The 22,516-nt window shown below is 39.3% G+C and overlaps 2 long non-coding RNA genes across 3 annotated transcripts in view; one reads left to right on the plus strand and one right to left on the minus strand.

Moving 5' to 3' along the window:
• The window catches only part of LOC117239065, a 112,355-nt gene extending 94,825 nt beyond the window's left edge, over positions 1-17,530 (minus strand). Inside the window, exons 1-3 of the long non-coding RNA XR_004494343.1 lie at positions 17,406-17,530; positions 17,176-17,318; positions 16,113-16,250 (exon numbers count right to left, since the gene is read on the minus strand). This is a non-coding gene — a long non-coding RNA (uncharacterized LOC117239065). The remainder of the gene's footprint in view (positions 1-16,112; positions 16,251-17,175; positions 17,319-17,405) is intronic.
• Positions 17,531-17,702: 172 nt separating this feature from the next.
• LOC117239067 lies at positions 17,703-20,669 on the plus strand. Of its 2 annotated transcripts, none has more exons than XR_004494346.1 (3): positions 17,703-19,993; positions 20,068-20,227; positions 20,282-20,669. It is a non-coding gene; the product is annotated as an uncharacterized LOC117239067 (long non-coding RNA). The 2 variants fall into 2 exon arrangements; XR_004494345.1 differs by having other exon boundaries at positions 17,703-17,999; positions 19,837-19,993; positions 20,068-20,669.
• Positions 20,670-22,516: the final 1,847 nt, after the last annotated feature.

Raw genomic sequence — 22,516 nt, forward strand, 5'->3', positions numbered from 1 at the left:
TCTTCCGCCAGCTACGGCACGATAATGGGCGAAACGAAAGAAACGTTAATTCCATTGGCCTAATCCGATGTTATCGATGAGAATAAAAAGCCCGGCGAGTGACTTTGCCGCGGTGGAATTTCTCGGCGAGCACCGCGCGCTTCTTCCCTTTCTCGCGTGCCCCGTTCCCAACCGACCGGATCCTCGAATAATTGTGATTCTAAAATGTAGTCAGTCTTTCGCGAGTATCTTCAGAAAATGCACGCCTTCTCATACTCTATTAAGAATATTATTTCCTTCCGTGGAATCGTTCTTCCGCCACCACTGCCCGAGGACGCGAAAGACCAGAGTGGAAGAAGCATCCCCCGATTCAACTTCTATCCAACCACGTGCGTCTCTGTCTTGCTCCCTGCGGCACCGTTTCCATCCTTCTTCCACCCTCTTTCTTCTCGTTTCGCCTGTTTTTCCTCGCCTCTAGCCGATCTCTGTCGCGCTCACGACCGGCGCAAGCCAGCCTCGATCTCTTCCTCTTCCGCCTCTGTCTCGTGTTCTTTGCCACCGCGCCGTTTGCTCCTTCTCTCTCTTTCTTCATTTTTCTCTCCGTCTGCTTCCCTTCGGCTCGCCCTAGCCGCCCTCGTGCGCCCGGCGCACACGCGGAAGGGGAAATTTTCTCTCCTCGAGTTTTCTCCTCTGCTCGCTAAGCTCCGCTGATATTACCCGACGAGGAAATTTCGCGATATTCCTTGGCGAGAGATTTATAGAAAAATTAATTATGCAACTTGGAATCCTCTTGCCCCGGACGGCCGGTTTGCACGCGAGCCGAGAAGAGAAGGCGAAAGCGAAGCAGCCGGTAGACGCGCCACGCGTGCACACTTCCAATCGCCGATCCTCTCGCGTTTCTATCGATTTTCCTACGTTTCAGTCGTTGACCGCCTGAGTAGCGGCCAACGCGACAAAACGCTTCCGCGTCACGAATCCTTTTTTCGCGGCCGTCGTATCGATCTCTTGGAAAAATAAAAACGGGCTGTTCTAATGCTTAGTCTTACGTGTATTAACCCCGTTGATGATGGATAGTCTCGGCGAAAAGAGAAGAACGAAAAGCCGAATGAAAGTCGGCAGCAGCTACCGATCCTACGAAAGGGACGCGTCACTTGCGTCTCTCACGTGTTTGTTCGTTCAAGTACGACCAGCGTTTCTGGCGTTTTAGATGTCTCTAATGAAAATATAAATTCATGAGAATAGGCGCCAGTTGATGTATTAATCGTTGGTAGGGTAAGATCAAGATTGTGAGAGAATTAATTTAGGCGAAGCTAATGAATTTAGGGCCAAGGTAGAGATAAGCTTTGTGTAATAATGTTTATAGAGCAGCTAACATTATGTGCGTTATGTATGTATAAGTGGTACATGTGTGTTTGGGTTACGATCTTATTAAATGGAATAAAACGTCTATATACACATGGATTTTATTGTATTTATATTCTGTGATACCGTACGATGCGCGGTATTTGTACGGAAGCGAACGTAGTAATCCCATAGGGAAGGCAATAAAAATTATTATAAATTTATAACGAAATATATTTCCATATATTTTCGTAAGTTTTTATTCGAAAATAGTGTTCGATATTTGTCGCTACTTTTGCACGTTCGTAAACATTAATATCCTTCGATGATTTATTCGGTTTTCCTAATTGTTCGCGTACAGTTTCACTAAAAGTTTGCCGGACACTTGTACAAGGCAAGCAGATATCAAGAAAACGATGAGAAGGGAATAATCGCGGGATCTATAACTGGCACGATCACGACATATTCGCGCAACTAGCGTCGAGCATCGTGTATTATCTCGAACATGTTCAAAGATCTGTTAAAACAATCAATGTCCGATTCTCAACCTTAGAACCGATACGCGCAAGAAAGAGGGCGGAGATCTCGCTAGAGCCAGGCGAATTATGCGCTGAAAACGTTTAATGGAAGATAAAAGCTGGCATAAAAGCCTGACGTAAATAATCAACAACGAAGATACGCAAATTACGCGCATTGTTTCATACGACTATGCACTTTCGCTGTGGACAATAATTTCCTTCGAACTGCATCTTTCAGATTAATCGAGATACACCAAAAGGAGCCTCGTGCGTGTGTCATTGTTATTTCCAGATTATTTCAATCTTGACATTTTCACAAATTCACAATTATTGGAAAAATATCAGGCGTTTGTTCTCGCCCAAATCGTACAGGAAACAATCAATTTATTACAAAGCTGCCATAGACGAATCTTTCAACAAGCTCGATCAAATTGCAGGGATAAAAGCTGCAAATTACAAGAGCACCAGTACTTTGCTTGATCGTTTATGCGTCGAATTCTATATCGTTCTACGAACAGAGCGAATAAAATTATTACGGGCGCCGTGTAGAAAGTTTCCTATAGGCTGACGCTCCGATTCTATCGAGAAAATCGGGAAATCGGGAGAAACAGGATCCACTGAAAGGGAATAAGCGAGTTTTCGAGTTATTTCAGTAGGTAGAGACCTTTCTGGAAACGCGCGAGGCACACCGACTCCGCCAAACTAAAAACCTACAAGTGGCACGAAAGCTCGCGATTAATAACAATTTATGTGGCAAATTCTGCGCTGTCGTACGAACGACACGCGTTAACAATCGAGTCGCTGTGTCAGAGAAACGACACGCCTTTCTAGAAGCAGCGTACGAACCACCTCGGTTCTACCGATAAAAGCTGAAACTCGTGCAGAGAAACACCTGATCGATAATTTACATAGCGGATAGTTCATTCGTATGGCAGATTGCGCGATATTCTGCGTACGGTGTAGAAACGAGACACGTGAGCAGCCCGCTGCCAAGTCCTAAGGGAACGTTACCGAAGAGGAGACACCGCGAAATGGCAGATTGGCGAGCACCGGCGAAGACTGTGCCCGGTAATGAGATGAACGAGCACGCGGATCGCGGGAATTTCAAGAAAGATACAGGATAAACCTGGACAATGCGGAAAATTACAAGGAGCCGTTGCACGCGGATAACAATGCCGCCGGTGGAGCCCTAAATGCCCAGGCCCTTTTCCGCTGACGAGGTTGCCTAGTTATTGCCCCGGAGAAGATGCGCCCGATGCATAGATTACGCGCGGCATGCGACGCGCTCGTACGTGATGCGCCGCAATTTCGGGCAAACGGGTTTATTCTGATACGACGTCGTTCAGACACGCCAGACGAAATTAGTCCAACGTTCGTAAACGCCGAGCCCCCGAGAGAATTTACAAGAGTTACAAGGACTCGCTCTCCTTCCGGATAATAAGGAACTTTATCCTGTCGCAGACTTTCATTGCGCACGCCCCTCGCTTACGACGTTTGCGCGAGAACGTATCCTGGTTGACACGTGCAAGAGTAGACAGGTCTTTCATCCTTTGTCTTTTCGTTTGTCTTTCTTTCTTCCTTTTGGTGATTCCTTTGGCCAAGAGCTTCGCTTTTATAGAGTTCGTTTAAGTTGCTCGTTCGATAGGCTTTCTTGAAAGTTGAAAGAAGTCGAATCAATTTTCAGGGGGGTTTTTTTACGAGTTTGTTCGCGTTGACGGATTGCGAATTTAGCGTTGCGGTTGTTCCACGAAAGAGGATTGCGTGGCTTTCACTTGGAAGCTAATGAAAAACTGGTCCAATGTGCTCCCATTCGAGTTTTTCGAATTTTTCTCAAACGTTCTACGATAATATTACTTTTAGATCCTGATCGACCGAAGTAGTTGGTAGATCACCTCTTCCTTCTCTATATTGTCTTCTCTCTCCTCCATTATTTCCTCCTGCGCTCGATGCTCCTCCGTTTTTCTGCCCTCTTCGTGCTCTGTTTCTTCTAAATTTTCCATAAAGTGATTCTTCTTCATTTATTTTATACCCTCTCTTCTTCTATATTTGTTTATGTATTTCCACGCTTCTTGTTCCGTTTTGATCCTGTTGATTTTCTCCATTTCTTCTTCTTCGTGTCTTTCCTTTCTTCTTTTCCTCTACGAGCGCTTCTCTACTGCATTTTCCTTTCATAAACTTTGTCATCTCCCTTTTCCTCTCGTTCCACTCCTTGTCGTACCACACTTTCCTTATCTTCCTTATTCCTTCCACAATTTCCTTATCTTCACTTTCTTCCTTGGCATCGCTTCGTTTATCTTCTTCATTTCTGTCCACATTTCTTCTACTGTTCTTCCATCGCAGGTCCGATTTTTACGTTCCTCCAAGCATTTTTCCACACTTTCGTTTGTCCATTCCCTTTTCTCCTTCTCTTCTTCTTTCTTTTCCCCGTTTCCTCGTACTTCTATTTCTAACGGCATGTGGTCCGACTCTGTTCTTTTTCCTACTTTCGTGTCAATTATTTCTTCTGATCGACCGAAGCAAATCGATCAGAAATTACCATGCAATTCGCGTAATTTGGATTTGGAAATATCCTACCACTTCTGATTGCTCCGTTTCTTTTATATCTCGGCCATCGAATTCCATTTATATTCGTCAATGGCAAGGAAATGATTTATCGAGCGATTTATATACGATCATGTAGCAGCATGACGCGAGCAACTTTTTCCTATCGTTCAATTAATTACTCGATAAATATCCATTGCTTCGGACGTTGGACTAACAGCCTGAGCAATTATTACGAGCTATATATGGAATTAATTGTTAGTAAGAAATGTCTCGTATCAATAAATTCATCGGATCACGCTGTTCCATTAACATCACCTCGCCAGCCGAAATTAGCACCTGCACTCGAGAGGCTATTTCATACGCTGAACCGGCTAATACGCGATGGTATGTATCAATGACGTTTTACGCTGCTTAATGACTGTATTACGCTGTAGCGTTAGCTCAAGAGATGCGCATCGATAGAGAGAAAGTGACGCGGATATGGCAGAAGCTAACGGGCCCGTTTCGTCACAAATTAGCGTCGTAAACGCGCGCCTTGATATTTCATTTGCAACAATGTCGCGTGAAATAAACTCGCAGGGAAGACGCTTGAAACGTGTGCTCGTATTTGCGTAATGCAGAGCTTAAGCTTTCGATGGCGAAATAATTCGTAAAGTTTACGTAAATAAAGAAAGCATCGGGTCCAAGGTAGTTGACTGTAAGCAATTGATAAGACGATAAAACAAATAAATTTTCTAATACCAGGCAGTCCAACTATCGATGAGCTTATCAAGCAACGAAGTAACGTGTGAATGTTAGATAATGAAAAAGCTCGTGTGCAGAAGATTTTCGATCGGAACGACCAATTAATAGGATGATAAAAAAAGCAGATTTCTGTCGTTCGTACTTCCGTAGTTTCGTAATTCCGGGCTCGAAATAGTAACGAGTTTATCAAGCAGCGAAATAATGTGTCAGAGTTACGTAAACGAAGGAAATTGCCATGTCCAAGAGATTGTCAATTCTAACGACGAGTCGAGTCTAGCCAATTAATAGGATGAAAAAACGCGAACAAGTTTGTGCAGTTTGTACCGTTCGTATTTCCGTAATTCCGTGCTGCGACTGTTAACGAGTGAAATAACATAGGAAGGTTATGCGAATAAAGAAATTACTATACGCAAGATGTTCTTCGATTCCAACGACTCTGGACTCGACTCTGGTCAATTTTAATACGACGACAGACGCTGAAGAAATTCTGCTTTTTATTTCAGTCGCCAAGTATTCTTCAGACCCGCTAGATTCAATTAGTTATCTAAATTAAGTAATATTCACTTATTTATAATACTTATAAATTATCTATAATAAGTATTAACTTATTATAAATAATTAGCCACGTCATTGCGCCATGCCAGAAAAAATTACTGAAAATTCTCAATGCGAGGATTGATTGTAAATTTTAATAAATAAAAAAAAAAAGTATTCTTCAGATGTGAGAGGTCACGTTTGACCCGTTTGTCAGCCTATATCAGTTTATTGCATCGACCATTTTAAAGAATTCCACGAGATGTAAAATAATTTAATTTCTTATTTGTTTCTTCCAGACAAATAATTTTTTCTTTTCTCCTCTGTTATAGAGAATGTATGAAGTATTAACTTATTATAAATAATTAGCCACGTCACTGCGCCACGCCGGAAAAAATTACTGAAAATTCTCAATGCGAGGATTGATTGTACATTTTAATAAATAAAAAAAAAAGTATTCTTCAGATGTGAGAGATCACGTTTGACCCGTTTGTCAGCCTATATCAGTTTATTACATCGACCATTTTAAAGAATTCCACGAGATATAAAATAATTTAATTTCTTATTTGTTTCTTCCAAACAAATAATTTTTTCTTTCCTCCTCTGTTATAAAGAACGTAAGACGCGATGTTTGCGAAGTAACATTGTCTACCAATCTTTTTTTTTTTTTTATTTAGTTGTTTACATTCACAATTTGTCCGATTTGGACATCTGGTAGAATTTTTTGGCTGTTTGGTTATCATGTGGGTGGCTATACCATCTTCGTGTTCGTTAGGTTGTATCCCTTATGAGATCTGCTGGGTGTTTCCTTTTTAGTCTTCTTTTCTATGCTCGATGCGTCGATCGTTTCCGCTGCCAGCCGGTTCGGCTGCGTTGCTATTCTCACCGATCGTTTCGAACAGTAAATTTTCGATAGACTCCACGAAGAATTCGGATGTCATTTACTGCACCTACGACCAGTCCTCTGAAGCAGGGCAAATGGATCAGACGATCTAACAGCAAAGTGGAATAACATGATAATCGAACGATTTAAATTCGGCGAAATCGAGCGAAAGGTTGCGTCGATGGAAGATTAACAGCGGACGAATTACGAAAAGCGCGGGAAAAGCCGAGCATCGGGAAACTCGGTAGTAGAGGAAAAAAATTGAGTAACACAGATTAAAGGCGGAGACTGGATTCTCGTTGTAGTCGTACCACGTCGACGGTGCTTAAAAAGCGCCCCCTCGGCGCCGCGCGAGAATACAAACGCGACAAAAAACTCCCCCTCGAGAAGCTCCTCGGGATTCCCAACAGTCGCCCTAAAACCGACCACCCTAAAAGGGCATCCCTCCGCCCTTCTAACTTCCTGCCTGGCCGCCACTGCTGCTTTACCGACGTAGGGGACCCGATCGAGGAAACTTTTCCGTAGAACAGGCTACCTTCGTCCGATGTCACGATCACCAGCAGGTCGAAGGGTAGAACCGGCTTCTCGCAAAAATTACGCTACCCTTTTCCATCTTCGGTTAGTTCTTCTTTATTTAGTTGCCAGCTAGTAGCGAGTCAGCTTCGGCGTCTTTGCAGTCTTTCGAAATTAATTCGAAGGAAGAATATCGTTATCTTTCGTTATTCACGATGAGAAAAGTTGTACGAGTACGGCAGAGAGTTAGATGGGAAGGGTGGACGATATTATTGGCGGAAAATTGAGGAGTTAAAGTGGCCTCTATGAAAATTTAAAGGTTTCTTCCTTTTTTTTTTTTCTTTTTCGCATTCTTTTCGAGAGATGCCGCGGTCTCGTCGCCTTACATCAACCGCTCGTTGTTCCTTAATTAAATTGACTTTTTGACTACGATGCAATTACCGCGTCGTGAATAAAGCCGGAAAGAAAATTCTCTGACCCAGAAAGCGTTGCTGAAAAATTGCCGTGGTTAAGCATGACGAAGAACCGCCATTTCTTTTCTTTTCTCTAACCTTTTCTTTTTTTTTTCCACTCCCGCCCTCCTCCTCCTGCTCCTCCTCTTTCCCGCTTCTTTTTTTCCTCGCCCTGTTTTCGCAGATTAAAAGTAAATTTCGGATTTACGCGTGCCCACCGGCATCCGGAAACCGCTCGATCCGAATATTACAGTCGGTTTAATGAGAATTTACGATAACAAACCTGACTGTAAAAATCGATCGCGGTTCCAGCTATCGTACCGGTTCCACTCGAAATGGAGAGTGAAATGCCCGTTTCGAATCATTTTCATTGGCTCTTTGATAAACGCTGGCGACCTGAGCTTCGAAAAATAAGAGAAATGGAACTAAGGCTGAATGTTACGTAAGCGAAAACTCCGTCCTGAGTACGTAATTCCTGCTAAATTATAAGTTTCTTCTCGCTTCGTTTTTTTTTTCTTTTTTTTTTTAAATCCAACATATACGCTGGATATTAACATTTCTTTTCAAGCAGCAACATCCCGTGTTACGATCGATAAAGTGTTTTCGGCACACGCGTATATCTGGAATTGGACCGGCCGCATTTCGTATTCATTGCGTGGAATGAGCATTAATGGGGAAAAAATAATAATTCATCAAAAGTGCGGACAGGTTTTCGTGCTAACGACCTCCAGTCACGAATCCAGCATTCCTGCGTAATGAATCAAGATGGTGACACAAAGTGGCGGCACCCTACTGACCCTAATGCGTACGATCGCGTTAAAAAGAATAAAACGCCGGGAAGAAGGAGACAAAGAGCTGTGTAACAATTGGCAAATTTTGCTATTGCTCCTCGATATTTCTATATAAAAGACAAAAATATAGATATACAGCTACGCGAGAGGATCTCTTAGTCTGGCGAAGAATGCGATAACAGAGGCACTACTAGCAGGAAAATAATTAGCCGATAAAAATTGCTGCAGAATAACACGGTAAGACGAGATCGTGCAGTTTTCGATAGGAAACAGATAAGAAAGTTATTTACAAAAGATATTTGCTGGAGTTGTAGGGAAACGGTGGATTAGCAATTACGTACACGTATCAATTCACACGATCTTCTGATCTACATCCCGTTAAAGTTATCTGGGATAAATTAAACAGGAAGCTAATAGCAGATTGATTGATTATTATTATTCATTTCTCTAAGATTTCGATAATTCCTTAGGAATCTTTAATCTTGCTCGTTAATCCGCCTTCACGTCGTTCGGTTTTCAGCTGCAGCTTTATCGTAGGATATGATAGTTTGCAACAACAAGTGTCGATGTTCGAAGATATTTCTAGAAAACAAGGTGTTTCTTATAAAAAGCCATAAGAATATTGTTCCTCCGTTTGTCACGAACAAACATGTTCGATTGTTTTCTTTTTTCTAGTTTCTTAAGGCACAAATACCAAGCAACACATTACGTAAAAAACAGGTAATCGCTACGTAATAGGATGACACGTGTGATTTTTTCGCCAGGAGCCGCGTCCTACTTGTCGCTTGGCGCGAGAACGTTTGCACAATGATAAGCAAGTCCATTTCTGTATCATCGCTAAGTGTCCTAACTTTCCGATGATACGATAGACGATAGGCGATCGTTTAACACTGCACATTAGTTTACACCAGTGAATATTCCTTAGCCGTCTGAACGATGAAACGAAACAACTATTACATAATATCCACGTCATGTAACACCTACGCTCTTCATATTTGAACACTACTGCCGTGAAATCGCGTTGTTATTTTAAATATTGCATCGCTGGCTACACACGCAACCGCTAGAATGCGGATTTTTCTGCGTTTGCAGGAGATTCGAAAGCGAAAAATTCTGCAAAACGCGTGTGTATGAAATACCCAAAAGCATAGTGTTTTCCACGATACGATACGATACTTTGATATAATAATTTTATAATAGTTGATCGATGGAACGCAATTTTCTACCGAGATCCTATTTGTTTAATTATATTCTCAAAATGAATTCGTATAAAAATGTCTGATTATTATGTTTCGGATGTTGGATGTAGTATATTCTGTAGAAAATTTGGAAATGTTAGCCAATTGTTTGGAACGGTTAAAAAATTCTACCAAGTGTCCAAATTGGGCAAATTGTGAATGAAAAGAATTAAATAAAAAAAAAAATTGTTTAGTTGCGTAGGATATTTTTGAAATTAGTTAATTTCGATTCGTTAGACGAATGAAACTGATACGTGAAATTAAAAAATTGTTAGGAAATTAGTTTCAGGTGAATTGTTTGGTTACATAAAGTTACATTTGGTTTTAAATGTTAGTGTATTTACATGTATTGATTCAGGTGTATATGCGTTTAATACGTCTCTTACGAAATTAGAAATTCTCTGTTAAATAATCGTTAGTTACTTGAAGCACGTTAATAAATCATTTTGCTTCTTGCACAATTTACGTGCTTTTATTTTGGAGAAATAGCTGTATTTATATCATTCGTATAAATTAACCAAAATGTGCTGTTCAAGACCGAAGCTGGAGTATTTGAACAACAGAAACATTTATCTTATTATTATACTAAGCCACGTCACCGTAAATCAGGCACAGATTAAACCTTGATTCTACGACCTTCTACTATTTCAAAATATATTTAATATTACACGTCTTAGCTGCACTATATATATTTAAAGCTACAACCTTGTAATGAAACATCGATATAAGACAAGAACGAAGGATTGGCTACTGAACGGGAAATAAAAATGATTTACAATATCGCGCGTTAACGAGGCAACAAACAACGAAGAGATTAGAACTAGTCAGATAAATTAGTCGCGTAAATAGAACATTTAGACGAATTGGGTAGAAAAGGACAAATAAAGAATAATTTACAATAGAGCTCGTTATTAATGAACATGAAACACAATGACGAAGAGATTAGAACGAGTCACGTAAATATAAGGAGCGAAGAATCGGCTACGAAACAAGAAATAAAAAATAATTTACAATTCACGTTAATGAACGCATAAAACGAATAAAGGAGAGATAAGAAGTAACCGCGTATAAACATAACAGCGATGAATTGGATAAAAAACAAGAAATAAAAACTGATTTACGACGGTGTTCATTAATGTAGAAACAAATGACGAAGAGATTAGAAATATGTTAGTCACATAAATTTCTCTGTTCGTTCCAATCGCTTCGCTACGTTCTTTCCACCTGCATTTCCAAGACGGACGAACGAAGAAGAAAAATCGGACGAGAAGGCTTAAATATATTCAGCTACGTGTACACGTGAAACGTCTTTTGAGTCGAAGCTCAGGGTCGACCACACCGGATACGGGGACACAAAGTTTCGACTCTACCAATTCCACAGGCTAAAGGAATTTCGAAGGCCCTTTCGGGATAATGGGCCATGGGACCGAGGGTTCAGACCTGTTTGAACCCGGCTCTCTGAACTTAGGCTACAAATACCACTGGGCGCCAATATTTCGAAGTAAACTCGACCCTTACACTTCAGGTAGGTCGCACAACCTTTCGACCAAGCTTAGGCCCGTTCAACCACGAAATCGTAGACTTCGCCGATCAATGACCAAACTTTCCAAGAACTACGATTGTAAAGCTGTAAAATGTTTGAAAGCGAAGGAAAAATATCTACTTTATTACCAATACATATCTGTTCCTGCTAGAACGAATAATCTTTAATTGATCAGAAGGACTTGAAGAAAGAAGAATATCTACTTTGTCATCGATATTTATTTCACCATTAAATCGATGAATAGTTGTTTCTGTTAAAATGAATAGTTTTTAATTGGCCAAAAAGGCGAGAATGCTTGAACTTGAAGGAAGAACACTTTGTTATCAATTCGATGAATATTTCTTCCTGTTAAAATGAATAGTTTTTAATTGACCAAAAAACTTGAAAAGTTTGAACCTGAAGAAAGAAGATCTGCCTTGCCTTTGTCGATAATCTACTTTCTTATTGATCCAATGAATATTTCTTTGCCAGGATGAATATTATTTATCGATCAGGAAGCTGAAAATGTTATAACTTGAAGAAATGTCAACGATACCCATTTTATCATTAAACCGATGAATGATGTCGGAATGAATAATTTTTAATTGACCAAAAAGGTGAAGGTACTTGAACTTGAAGGAAGAAAACTTTGTTATTAATCCGATGAACATTTATTTCTGCTAGAACGAGTAATTTCTAATTCGTCAAAGAGTGGAAGATTGGTCGCTAATACTAAGAAACGCTTATTCCTGCAAAGCCGCCATCGATAAAAATTATCTGTCGAAGGAGAAATTCTGTTCGCACCGAGGATGAAAGAATTAAAAATAAACTACAAAAGAAGAGACGGATATGGTAAAAAGTATTTATAAAAGGTATTTTTTTAACAGAGAAAAATTGACAAAAAGATGACAAATGACAGTTTCTTCCATCCGTGTTATATCTACAATTGTTATCTGCTTTGTTGTAACATTCAAGGCTAATGTTTCTAAAAATGTATCGTCGTTTCTGAACAAGGGAAAAAATGTGCTATACTTGAAATCGATTTTCGCTATTCCAAGGGAGAAATCAAAGTTCGCCTGCGGAGAAGAGGTCGTCTCCTTTTAAAGGGTCATGAGGTCACATTAAAGTCGAGCTCGTGTTACGCACACCCTTTTCGTCCTATCTACGCACACGTAGCTTAAAAATGCGGACGAGTCGGAATAAGGTCGACTTCAGCAAACAAGTGCAACCCTCGGTGACAATAGAATCCTTTAAGACCGCGGTTAAGCCACCTTGCACCTACAAAACGGGGTACAAAGGCTTCCGTAACTAGCTAAAAAGCCAGACGCCTTTTCTTTCAAGTACAATGCTTTGACCCCGTACGTTGCTCGGTTCACCGATAGAGTCAGTCGATTCACCAGCACAACCATCGCACGCACAACCATCGTGTTAGCGTTGTATTCGATAACTGTATGGATTATCGACACGTATATTAGCGTGCCAGTGTTAGGAGATTGTTTTAATCAACTAGTTGATCCAACGTGTCATGATTGTTTTCACCGAACATTTAGTGACTGTACATTCGAGTGTAATTTGTGTTAAAGTTTAGTATAACGCAGAGACTTATCATTTGTTATGATGAAATTGTAATCAAGTTCGTACTAATATGGTTAGAAAGTATATTACGAGTGAAACGATAAACTGTTTTTTCGTTTCTATGAAATTTGATATATTACAAAGGACATGGTAATTGTGCCGTTGCTGCGTTTTTATACATTTATAAAACTGCTTAGGCAATTGTGAAACATCTTTTAGCATATTACAAAGTTAAGTCGCGAGATATATGAAATATTCGTCAGAGTGCAGCTCTGTAATATTTATGATAAAAGTTTTATTTGCCTGCAATGTTTCCATTTTAACAGAAATAAGGATCGAAATATGACATCCCTTCGTGGGTGGGACATGCAACATTAACAACAGAAAGTTCTGCATTTCTCCCCGTAGTAACATTCATACGCAGGTTTCGTAAAAGCTGAATGAAATTCCATTATACGCTTCGGGCTAATCTTCAATTACCCGCCATCCTTTTCGCTACTTAAATAATTTATCAAAAGGCAAGCTATAGAATATGTCTTTTGGAAAATGTATAAAATACAGGAAATTTATAAAAACCAGATCTCTCGGATTTGTCCTACGGCCACCAAGTTCAAAGCTTTGTGATTTCGCTGGTAAGAATACAATTATTTAAATTAATCAAACCGTGAACTCCTCGGTTAACGAAATCCTGTCTAGAAAGTAGGAAATACTTTTTTACTCGAGTCGCGAGTATTTCGTGAATCGTAACTCGACACTTTCTAATTAATAAACAAAGAGACACGAAGACATCGCAAATTAATTTTCACTACTTGATACAAACACGACTGAAGAAATAGAAGCTGAAGGAGGATTTTTCATCGCTTCATCCAGATATCACAACGCCATACTTTGGATATCGTAGCTATTTTGCTGTTGTATCTTTGAATTTCCCACGAATATATAAACGATTATTCAAAGAAATTCAAAATATACAAACGACGTTAATTTGGTCTTGTCGTATAAGCAGGTCAACAGGCGTAGCATTATTTGCACTGCGTGACAGCATTAAAAATGCAAAAAGATGGACGTGGCCTCGCCACGTCCAGTCGACGAGAGGAAATTATCATGAACGTTGCGTCAGTGTCGGATCAAAGTTCGAATTTCCACCATCGAATAACAGATCGAACTGTCTTCGATTCGCTCGCGTAAACTCTGCAAGCAAATACAGGCGCATTAGCAATTAACGTCGCGATATAACGCCAGCGCAACACATAAGCCTTCGGGTTAATTAGGTGAATATCGAATTCAGCTGCACACGCGTCTGTCAAAATTCCTCTTACATAAACTCCAACTGTACGTTTTCGTGGAGACAGAAATTTCGCCAGCGGAAGCCCCAAGCTAAACTACCGTATGTCGCAAACAGTGCAGCGGGGCTAAGATTTAATTCGCCGAAAGCGCGGAGGTGCGGGTCATTAACGTAATGGTAAAATCATCCGCGGATCTCCGCTTAATCTTTCCAGTTGTAAAATCCTCACGTTCCTCGTCATCGATGTAACGCTGCAGAACGACCGCCAGAGACATCGTAGAACATCATCGCGAACTGTCGACGTCCCGTGGCGGAACGACGAGGACGAGAATTCTCTGCCTCGTCGCATCGTCCGAGTGCATCGGAACGTCCACTTAAAAATAGAACGCGCGGTCTTGATTCAATTTCAGAAGCCCGAATTACATCTGCCCGGATAAATTTGCGGTCGATCCGTTCTCGAAATCAATTAATAACGATCCCACCAAGTCATCCTGCGAAATATATCGCCGCAAAATCGTGATTAGCTTCGGTTAATAATCCACGGCCATTATGTATTTAATCCTCTGCTCGAGATAGTTCAAAGAATTATTAACCCGCGTATGGGTGTCGCTTGATAAATTATCGAGCATTTTACAGCGTAATGTAATAAATAAAACAAAGTATTTAACTGGTAGATAGGGAGGACGGCGAGTATATTCGTCATTCGCCGTATCGATCTGTTTTCGACGTAATAATTTCTTCATTCGAGGATTCATAATATTTTTAGGTATTTCTGTTAACGATAAATCACGTCATGGTTAAATGTGGAAAGGGTAAATTGACTTAAGTGAAATTGATTTATCTTTGTTACTTTTTTGTTTCGTGATTATGCAAGTTTCTAATTAAGGAATAATCTGGTTAATAGGTTAAGAGAAGAAAAATATTTCCTTCCGCGAAATTTCCAATTAACTTGAAGATTTTGATATTTGAACTTATTTAGTAAAAACGGGGGGGGTGAATCGAGCGACGCCTGTGTTTCCAAAAATGGCCAATTTTCCACCTTCCGCCTCAACCTCGAATCGAAATCCAATGACGAATTTCGATAACGTTCAAACAGCACTATAATTCCGTGAGAGTAAAAGAGAATCCATTTCGTATAATTTTACGTGTAAACTGTAATATACTATAATATTGCCTTTCGTATATAAAATATATATGAACCCGTTTTTCGTATTCCATTATCGTGCACGTATATCGTTTGTATAGAGCGACATAAAGGTAAAAAGATATTTTCTATTCGAACGTTATAACGTTAATTAATTAAAATGTCACTATACTATATTTTTAAAATGATATTTGCCGAGAAAATTATTTCCGTTTCACGAAGCTGGTTGCCTGTGAAAATGTGCGCCGGTATTTATACGGCGACCCGAGTTTACCAGGCAACGTACAACACCTCAGACGAATGGAGAGGAGAAATGCGCGCGGCTGCAGCGAAAAACACTGCAAGGACGCACGCCGGATGCTCATCCGTACATGCTGGCCGACATTCAACAAGTGACTGACACTGATGTCGCGCGAACGATATCCTACATCCTCTACCCTACGAACCGACAGGGTTGCATCGACAGGAACGCGGAGCGGGGTCGATCGTTTTTTCCCGAAAGGTCAAGAACGAATGAAAAAAAAGTTGTGTTCTTTCGCTATTTCTATGCGCCGGCCCGCCAAACGAACAGAATAACGAGCGCACTAAAATACTTGAAATAGCCGGCGTTGAACCGCATAGTCGCGTAACCTCAATATCAGCAACAGTAAAACAACTTTTAGACGTTCCTCGTAAAATGTAATAGAACGCTTCGAAATCGTTTAATAACCCCTTCCCAATTGTGAACTCGATTAAAACGTCCGCTTTCGTACAAAACATGCAAAATCACACAAGATTGTTCGGGGCAGATGTTAATTAACGACGTGAAAAGAACGTACTCATATATTCGTAGGAAAGAAAAAAATGAAATTCGAATGTCTGTCGTTGTTGTGGTTCTTGTTATTAATTCGGTGAATATGGTTGGATGTACGATTATCGAAAAAAAAAAAAAAAAAGGAAGGGAGAAAGAATGAATTCCGTAGCGGATTTCAATAACAATCAAAACACGGACGTAACAAACGAGATGCGACGGGTTTAATAATTTACCAATTGAAAGTGCAATTACTCACCGTGCTCGCCGATAATTTCAAGTGACTGAAGGGCCCGTGAGACATACGGAGTGTATCTCAAGGGTTAATTCTGGCCGGTATACCGTTGCCGAGATTTCCAGCCGATCAATCATTGACTGGTTACGCCAATGCAGCCACCTATAAAGCCACCAAAAATTAACGTGAAGCGATAATTGCCGCACCTATTCCTCGAAATATGTATACGCGATCAGCCTTGTTCATGCCTCTCCGCGATCTCTGCACTTACGAGTGAGTTCGTGCATATCGGCGTGAACGCCGTGAAACTGCGTCGTTACTTTCCGGTTATGACTCAAATAATTAATAAAACTAAATTTTCATTCTACCTAATTAAATTCAAATTTCATTACGCTGAAAGTTTCGTTTGAACACGGACAACGTGCCTCCTATTCTAGCAACGTCTAGTAACGCGGATTAACCTAAATGCCATATTTTTTCGTTTACTAGTTCAAGTATGAAATAACTTTTACTTTTTCTTGCATGCGTTTCTTAATACTGTACATAAATTTCATTGAATGAATATATACATCGACTATAATTTCATTACAGACGCATAATGATACTGATCGACGTCATGAAATAAATAAATATATATGTGTGTATAATGCGATAAAGAGAAAGAGGCAAACACAATGGCACGTTCGAAATAAACGATTAGCTACGGAATTTTCTGACGATAAATTCAAGTTCATTGCGTATTAAATAAAAAATACGTTTATTTAATAATCACCGTAAGAAGCTTTATATTAAAAAATTAAGATCCAATTCATGTATTAAAAATAAGAAGATAATGTATCTGATTATTATCGTAATAAAGATAAACTAATGGTTATGCACAGCAAGTAAACATGTACGCTATTCTATTGATTGTTATTGTTTAAAATGAGACGACTTTATATAGTGTTAATTGTAAAAAGTAGATTAACACAAAGATGAAATACATTTGATATAATCATCGGTCGTTTTTAAAATATATATATCTACACAGAATAAGAACATGTATGGTAGGTACGCGGTATTTATAATTAACGATCGAACAACATACTCGCCATCAGTAGTTCTCTGTGTTCGTTAATGTACGCTGATTTCCGCTGTAACTTCTTTATCTAACCTTCAAACCGGTTGGCCATCGTTCATCGTTATGTTGAAAAATTGCATAGTCGAATTGATTAACGAAGAAGAACAAAGCTGCTACGACAAATACAAGTTCTTCTCAAACTGTTCAATTAGACATATCGAATCGAATATCGAGAATTATATTACAAATAACCTAACCTCGAAACGCATTCATTTACTCCTGCGCACCATCGACCATCAGACGATGGCGCTGTTTCTGCAATTCTTGACAAGCACATATATATTTCTTCCGCGTCGCCACAATTTCGAAATTGTACGTTTTCTTTGTCGTTTGAATCAACGTACGGCGCAAATTGAGGATGTTCAAGGAACTTTGAAAAATATCGCTTCATAATTATATCTTTGGAACGCAGCTTTCGATTCTCGAACTCGCTTTGTATATCGAACGATATCATTGGTGGAGTTCAGGTAATGGCGGCGCTCGCTGCACGGGGCCCATAGGCGCGTAAATATCAGCACGGATGAGCGCCAACGAGCAAAGTAAAGAACTGGCTTTACTCTCTACTCATCTCGAAACAGAAGAGAAAGAGGGATAGAGAAGGAAACTAGTGACAAAGAACGAAAAAGAGGGGCTAGCAAATAGAAAAAGAGAAAATCGAGGGGCCGTCATAATTCCTTGAATTGAACGGCGGGTTATTCTCCACCAAGGTTACACCGACGTAGAGGTTGAACGAAGCAAGCGGGCCAAGCAAGCAGGCTAGCAACCTAGCAGGCAGACTAGCATGCAAGCAAGTAAGTAAACGAGCAAGGCAGTCAGGCAAGCCAGGCAAGCAGACAGGCAAGTTGGCTGGCAGTGAGACGCAGAGAGAAAAGCGAAAGAGGGGGCACATGACGAGTAGGATGAGAAGAGGTTGGGTAAGAGAGGAAGGAGGAAGGTAGGGAATCGATAGAACGACAAGGACGGTGCGCGAGTATATACCGCAGCACGGCAGCATCAGGCGTCGTCGGCGGTATATGGAGTTGGATCAGACGGATGGAGAGAGAGGAGGGTAAAAACGTTTCGAGGCGTCCCTGTCTGGCGGCGCCACCGTTGCGTCGCTGTAGAAACGTGGTACCAATGCTGCTGATGGTATATGTGTGTGAGTTAGCGGTAACGATATAGAATAAGGGAATGTTAGTGGTAGTAGGAGTACGGTGGGGGAAACGTCAGGCTGGCAGGCTCGTGGGAGAGAGAAGTGAACGGCGGACAACGAGAGCTCATGGGGCGACAAGGAAGGGGATTGGTCGAAGCGTCGGTACGGCTGGGGGGAGGAAGGAGGGCAACACGATCAGGTCGGCAGGCGGGTGAGAGAAGGAAGAATAGAGAGAGAAGGGGAGAGAGAGAGAGATGGAGGAAGAAACGTTGATGTCGAGCAGCGAGGTGAGCGAAACAGAATGAGGAGGGGAGTGGACGGGCGGTTGGTCGACAGCATGGGAGAGGGTCAGAGGGGTAAGGGGAGGTAGAGCCGACTTTATGCAGCTGCGGGACGATAACAACGATGGGCTACAGGACCGCCGCTATAGCTGGGGAAATGCCAAATGGGCTACAGGACTGTGCCGGCCTAGCTGTACGTTCGCTCGCTCGTAGTGGCATGGCGGACGGGCGGTAGAGAGAAGCAGGCAGGAAAGGCGGGAAGGAGAAAGGGATTTCAAGCGGTCGTCTCTTCTCGTCTGCCTCTGCGCTCTACCTACCTATGTATACCTACCTACCTACCCGGCCCGGGTGCTCTCTCCGGGTACTCTTCTCTCCACTGCCTGGAACGTACCGTCCTGGCCATACCTAACCTCTACTGTTTTCTGCGGCTAGCGCCCTTGCTGATGTTCCTCAACATCGGAGCACGTAGCCGCTTACGCAGACTTCGATGTCATTCATCTTGAGCGAGGTCGATTATTGTTCTCTTTCGGGTACCTTATGTCCGCACGAGTATGATGTCACGCAGTACTTAGGAGCACAGCAGCCTCTGTTAAAAACCATAGAAAAATGTTGAAAATTATTTCTCTTCACTTAATTGGTTGAATTTGTCAAAAATTTTATATTAGTTTATAATAAGTTTAATTGTTCGAAAATGGACAACATTTTCGAACGAATACGTATAACTTTTTGAAACAAAATATCTGTGCCAATGTTCAGACTAAGGTTATGTAGAGTACGTACTAATATTTTGCTATGTATGTTTTATATCGTTGAAATGGGAGTAATTTTCCTCTTCATTTAAAAGAAACGACATTCGTTACTTAAAATAAAATTTCTCTTATAATTAGTAATACCAACGAAATTTTAGAATCGTATAATAAACGTTATATTAATAAACACCAAGAGAAGTTGAGTTCACGGTTTTATAAAGCATATTATGACTTCTATGTAGCACAAAGAATACAAGCAATAACGTAGATGGTACGTGAGGAATGGGGGAATTGTATATACATATACAAGTGAAACGGGAGTGTATTCTTTATATATATGTTATATATATACATATATATATATATAAAGAATACACGACCCGTAAAAATCCATATTTAAAACACCAGGACTTCACCTTCATGAGAGAAATTAATAATTCGTCCCTTTTCTTTTTTTGCTTCACAGTTTTATACCAGCCTGTCCAGAGTTCTATCTGGGAAATTTAGATTTCGTTGGAATTTCAAAAAACCATCCGAATCGATAATTCACTGTTAGAGACGAAAGACTAATTTTTTCAAATGATCGTACCTAATTCACTCATCGTTGCCAGGCACGAGAAAAAGTAACGTTCGATTAATGCAATACAAGAGAAATCTAACTTTATCATGTGTTTGAATTTGCCGCTGATTGCTGTAGGTGGATATATAGAGGCGCGAGAACAGCATGCTTTCGACAATCGTCAACGAGATACGTCGGTCCACGCAATGACGTCAGAGGCTGGTCCAATCCTGTCGAATACGTCCGTGGCCCGATCTCACCCTATTGAGCGAGAGAGAAAGGAAGATGCGGTGTGTACGTATATAAGGTAAGCTAGACAAAGATGGAATGGCAGGTATATAGATATCGACAGGGAGGAAAGAGACAGAGAAAGAGAGTCGCAGAGGGACGCAAGAGCCAGCAAATAAGAGCACAGTCCGACAAATAGAAGGAGAAGACAGTTCGAGTTCCGCTCTCCTGCTCTTACGAGACGTTGTGCACGCTGATTCAAGCCTTGCGATATTGTTGCCAGAATTGTTCGTTATAATTTACAATGTTCAGAATATTCCTGATGTGATCGTTGAGACAAATCCTGATTTTCTATGACATATGACACGCTCGAGCACAAATACATATAAGTATTTTTCATACATGACAAATTATTTTTCATGCAAAAGAACGAAAGAGGTTATGCGACAACGATTGAGAGAAGAAAGTATCAAAACACCTACATATTTTCTATTCTATTCAAATGTCTAAACTAGAAGTTTATTAAATGTTATAGCTTTAACAGACACGATTGATGACGTAAAATAATTTTAACTGTGTTTTATATTTTTACCGTTCACAAATTACGAAAGAGATTCAATGCTAGCTTGATGTTAGAGTTAGAATTTAAAATTTCCAGTAAAAATCCCGTCTTTCGAACTTCATTGCATATTTATCGACTAGCAGTAATAAATGGACTTACAAATTAGTTCTCTCTACAAAATTGTTTATTGCCACTGCGAACTAAAACGGTCAATTACTAAAAGACAGATACGTGCATACTCAAACAGAAAACGATACAAGTGTTTCATTCGAAAATTAAACGTGTGAAGTTATTAGCAATAAATTATGATAGTAAAGTAAAATTATTAATGCGCACCTCATGTACACATGATATTTCCAAAAGTTTTGTATTATTATTGAAATTATTGAACTTAATTGTCAAAATTAAAAATTTAGTATCTGTTTTTTTGGTATTATAGTAATACCGTGTTTATGAAATGAGATATTATTTCATTTTTCAAATTATTAATTAGAAGTTAGTAAAATATTCAAATTTGCAGTAACCTCAATATTATAAATTCAATATTGAATTCAAAACTTTCAATAAAGCCTTCATATGTTTAAAATACTTGTATATCATGAAAGTTAGGCATTATTATATAAACTTTTAGAGAGCTTTAGAAAGGGAGATTTAGAAAAGTTTTCTACATTTTATTATTTGAATGTTTTTTTATGTGATTAATAACTCCATATTTAACATTATTATATCTTTTCCAAACTACAAATATAAATAAAAACATATAGTATAACACGAATTGCAATATTTATTATATAAACGAAGTTGAAATAATTTTAAATATAGAATAAATATAATCATCGGGAAAACTGATAAATATAATGTTAATTTTAATATTAATGAGTACATAAATGCAAAGACATAATAAATTGTTAAAAAGTATATTATAATATAAATTAATAAAAATTTCATGGTTCGTAGATTGATTAAACTCAACATAAAATTAAAATCTATAAATATACGAAATTAGCAATTATATGTATATACATATAATGTAAAACTTATTGTAACAATATATACTATTATTAGCTAAAGAAAATAACGATAAACTATTAAGATTGCTAAAAAACATTGCTAATTTATGTTGTATTTAAATTATACATGAAAATTTATTTTTAATAATAATAATAATGCACGTTTAGTTTTTTTGTTTCGTCAATTAAGATCAATAATTTCTATAATAATGTAATTAAAGAAGTATTCTTAGTGAGCATATACATATGTATATATAAAACACAAGGGAGCAGTGAGAAAGTAGGTTTGGCATAGCCTACGAATAGGAATTTCTGATGTTCTAAAAGAAGCTTACATAAATATTGAAATCTGAAATATTTATCTAAATATCTTTGTGTGTTACACAAAAAAATGGGAATAATAAAAATTAAACGCACATTACGTGCAAAAATGAAAGTAAATATTATTTTACATAAGAGTTTAAACTCCAGTTATAAGCTTAGTTCGAATTGCAGTCGCTAGGCAGCGCATGCGCATATACATCTATCTTTCCCACTGAAAGTTTTTATGCAAAGGGAAAAATTGAAATTTTACGTATAAAAATCAAAATATTCTATCTTGAGTTACTAACCGCTGACAGTACTAATAGTGTATAATTATTTGCAACAGAATTCTTTCTCACATTACATATTATGTTGGAAAAGTACGAAAATAATTAGATACAATATCGATTAATACATTAACACATACATATATAGGTAACTATATTAATAAAGGAACAAAATTGTATTAAATCGTTATGTTACT

Source organism: Bombus vosnesenskii, unplaced genomic scaffold (assembly GCF_011952255.1).
Source record: "Bombus vosnesenskii isolate JDL3184/JDL3185 unplaced genomic scaffold, Bvos_JDL3184-5_v1.1 scf7180000013883, whole genome shotgun sequence".
Classification (NCBI taxonomy): domain Eukaryota; kingdom Metazoa; phylum Arthropoda; class Insecta; order Hymenoptera; family Apidae; genus Bombus; species Bombus vosnesenskii.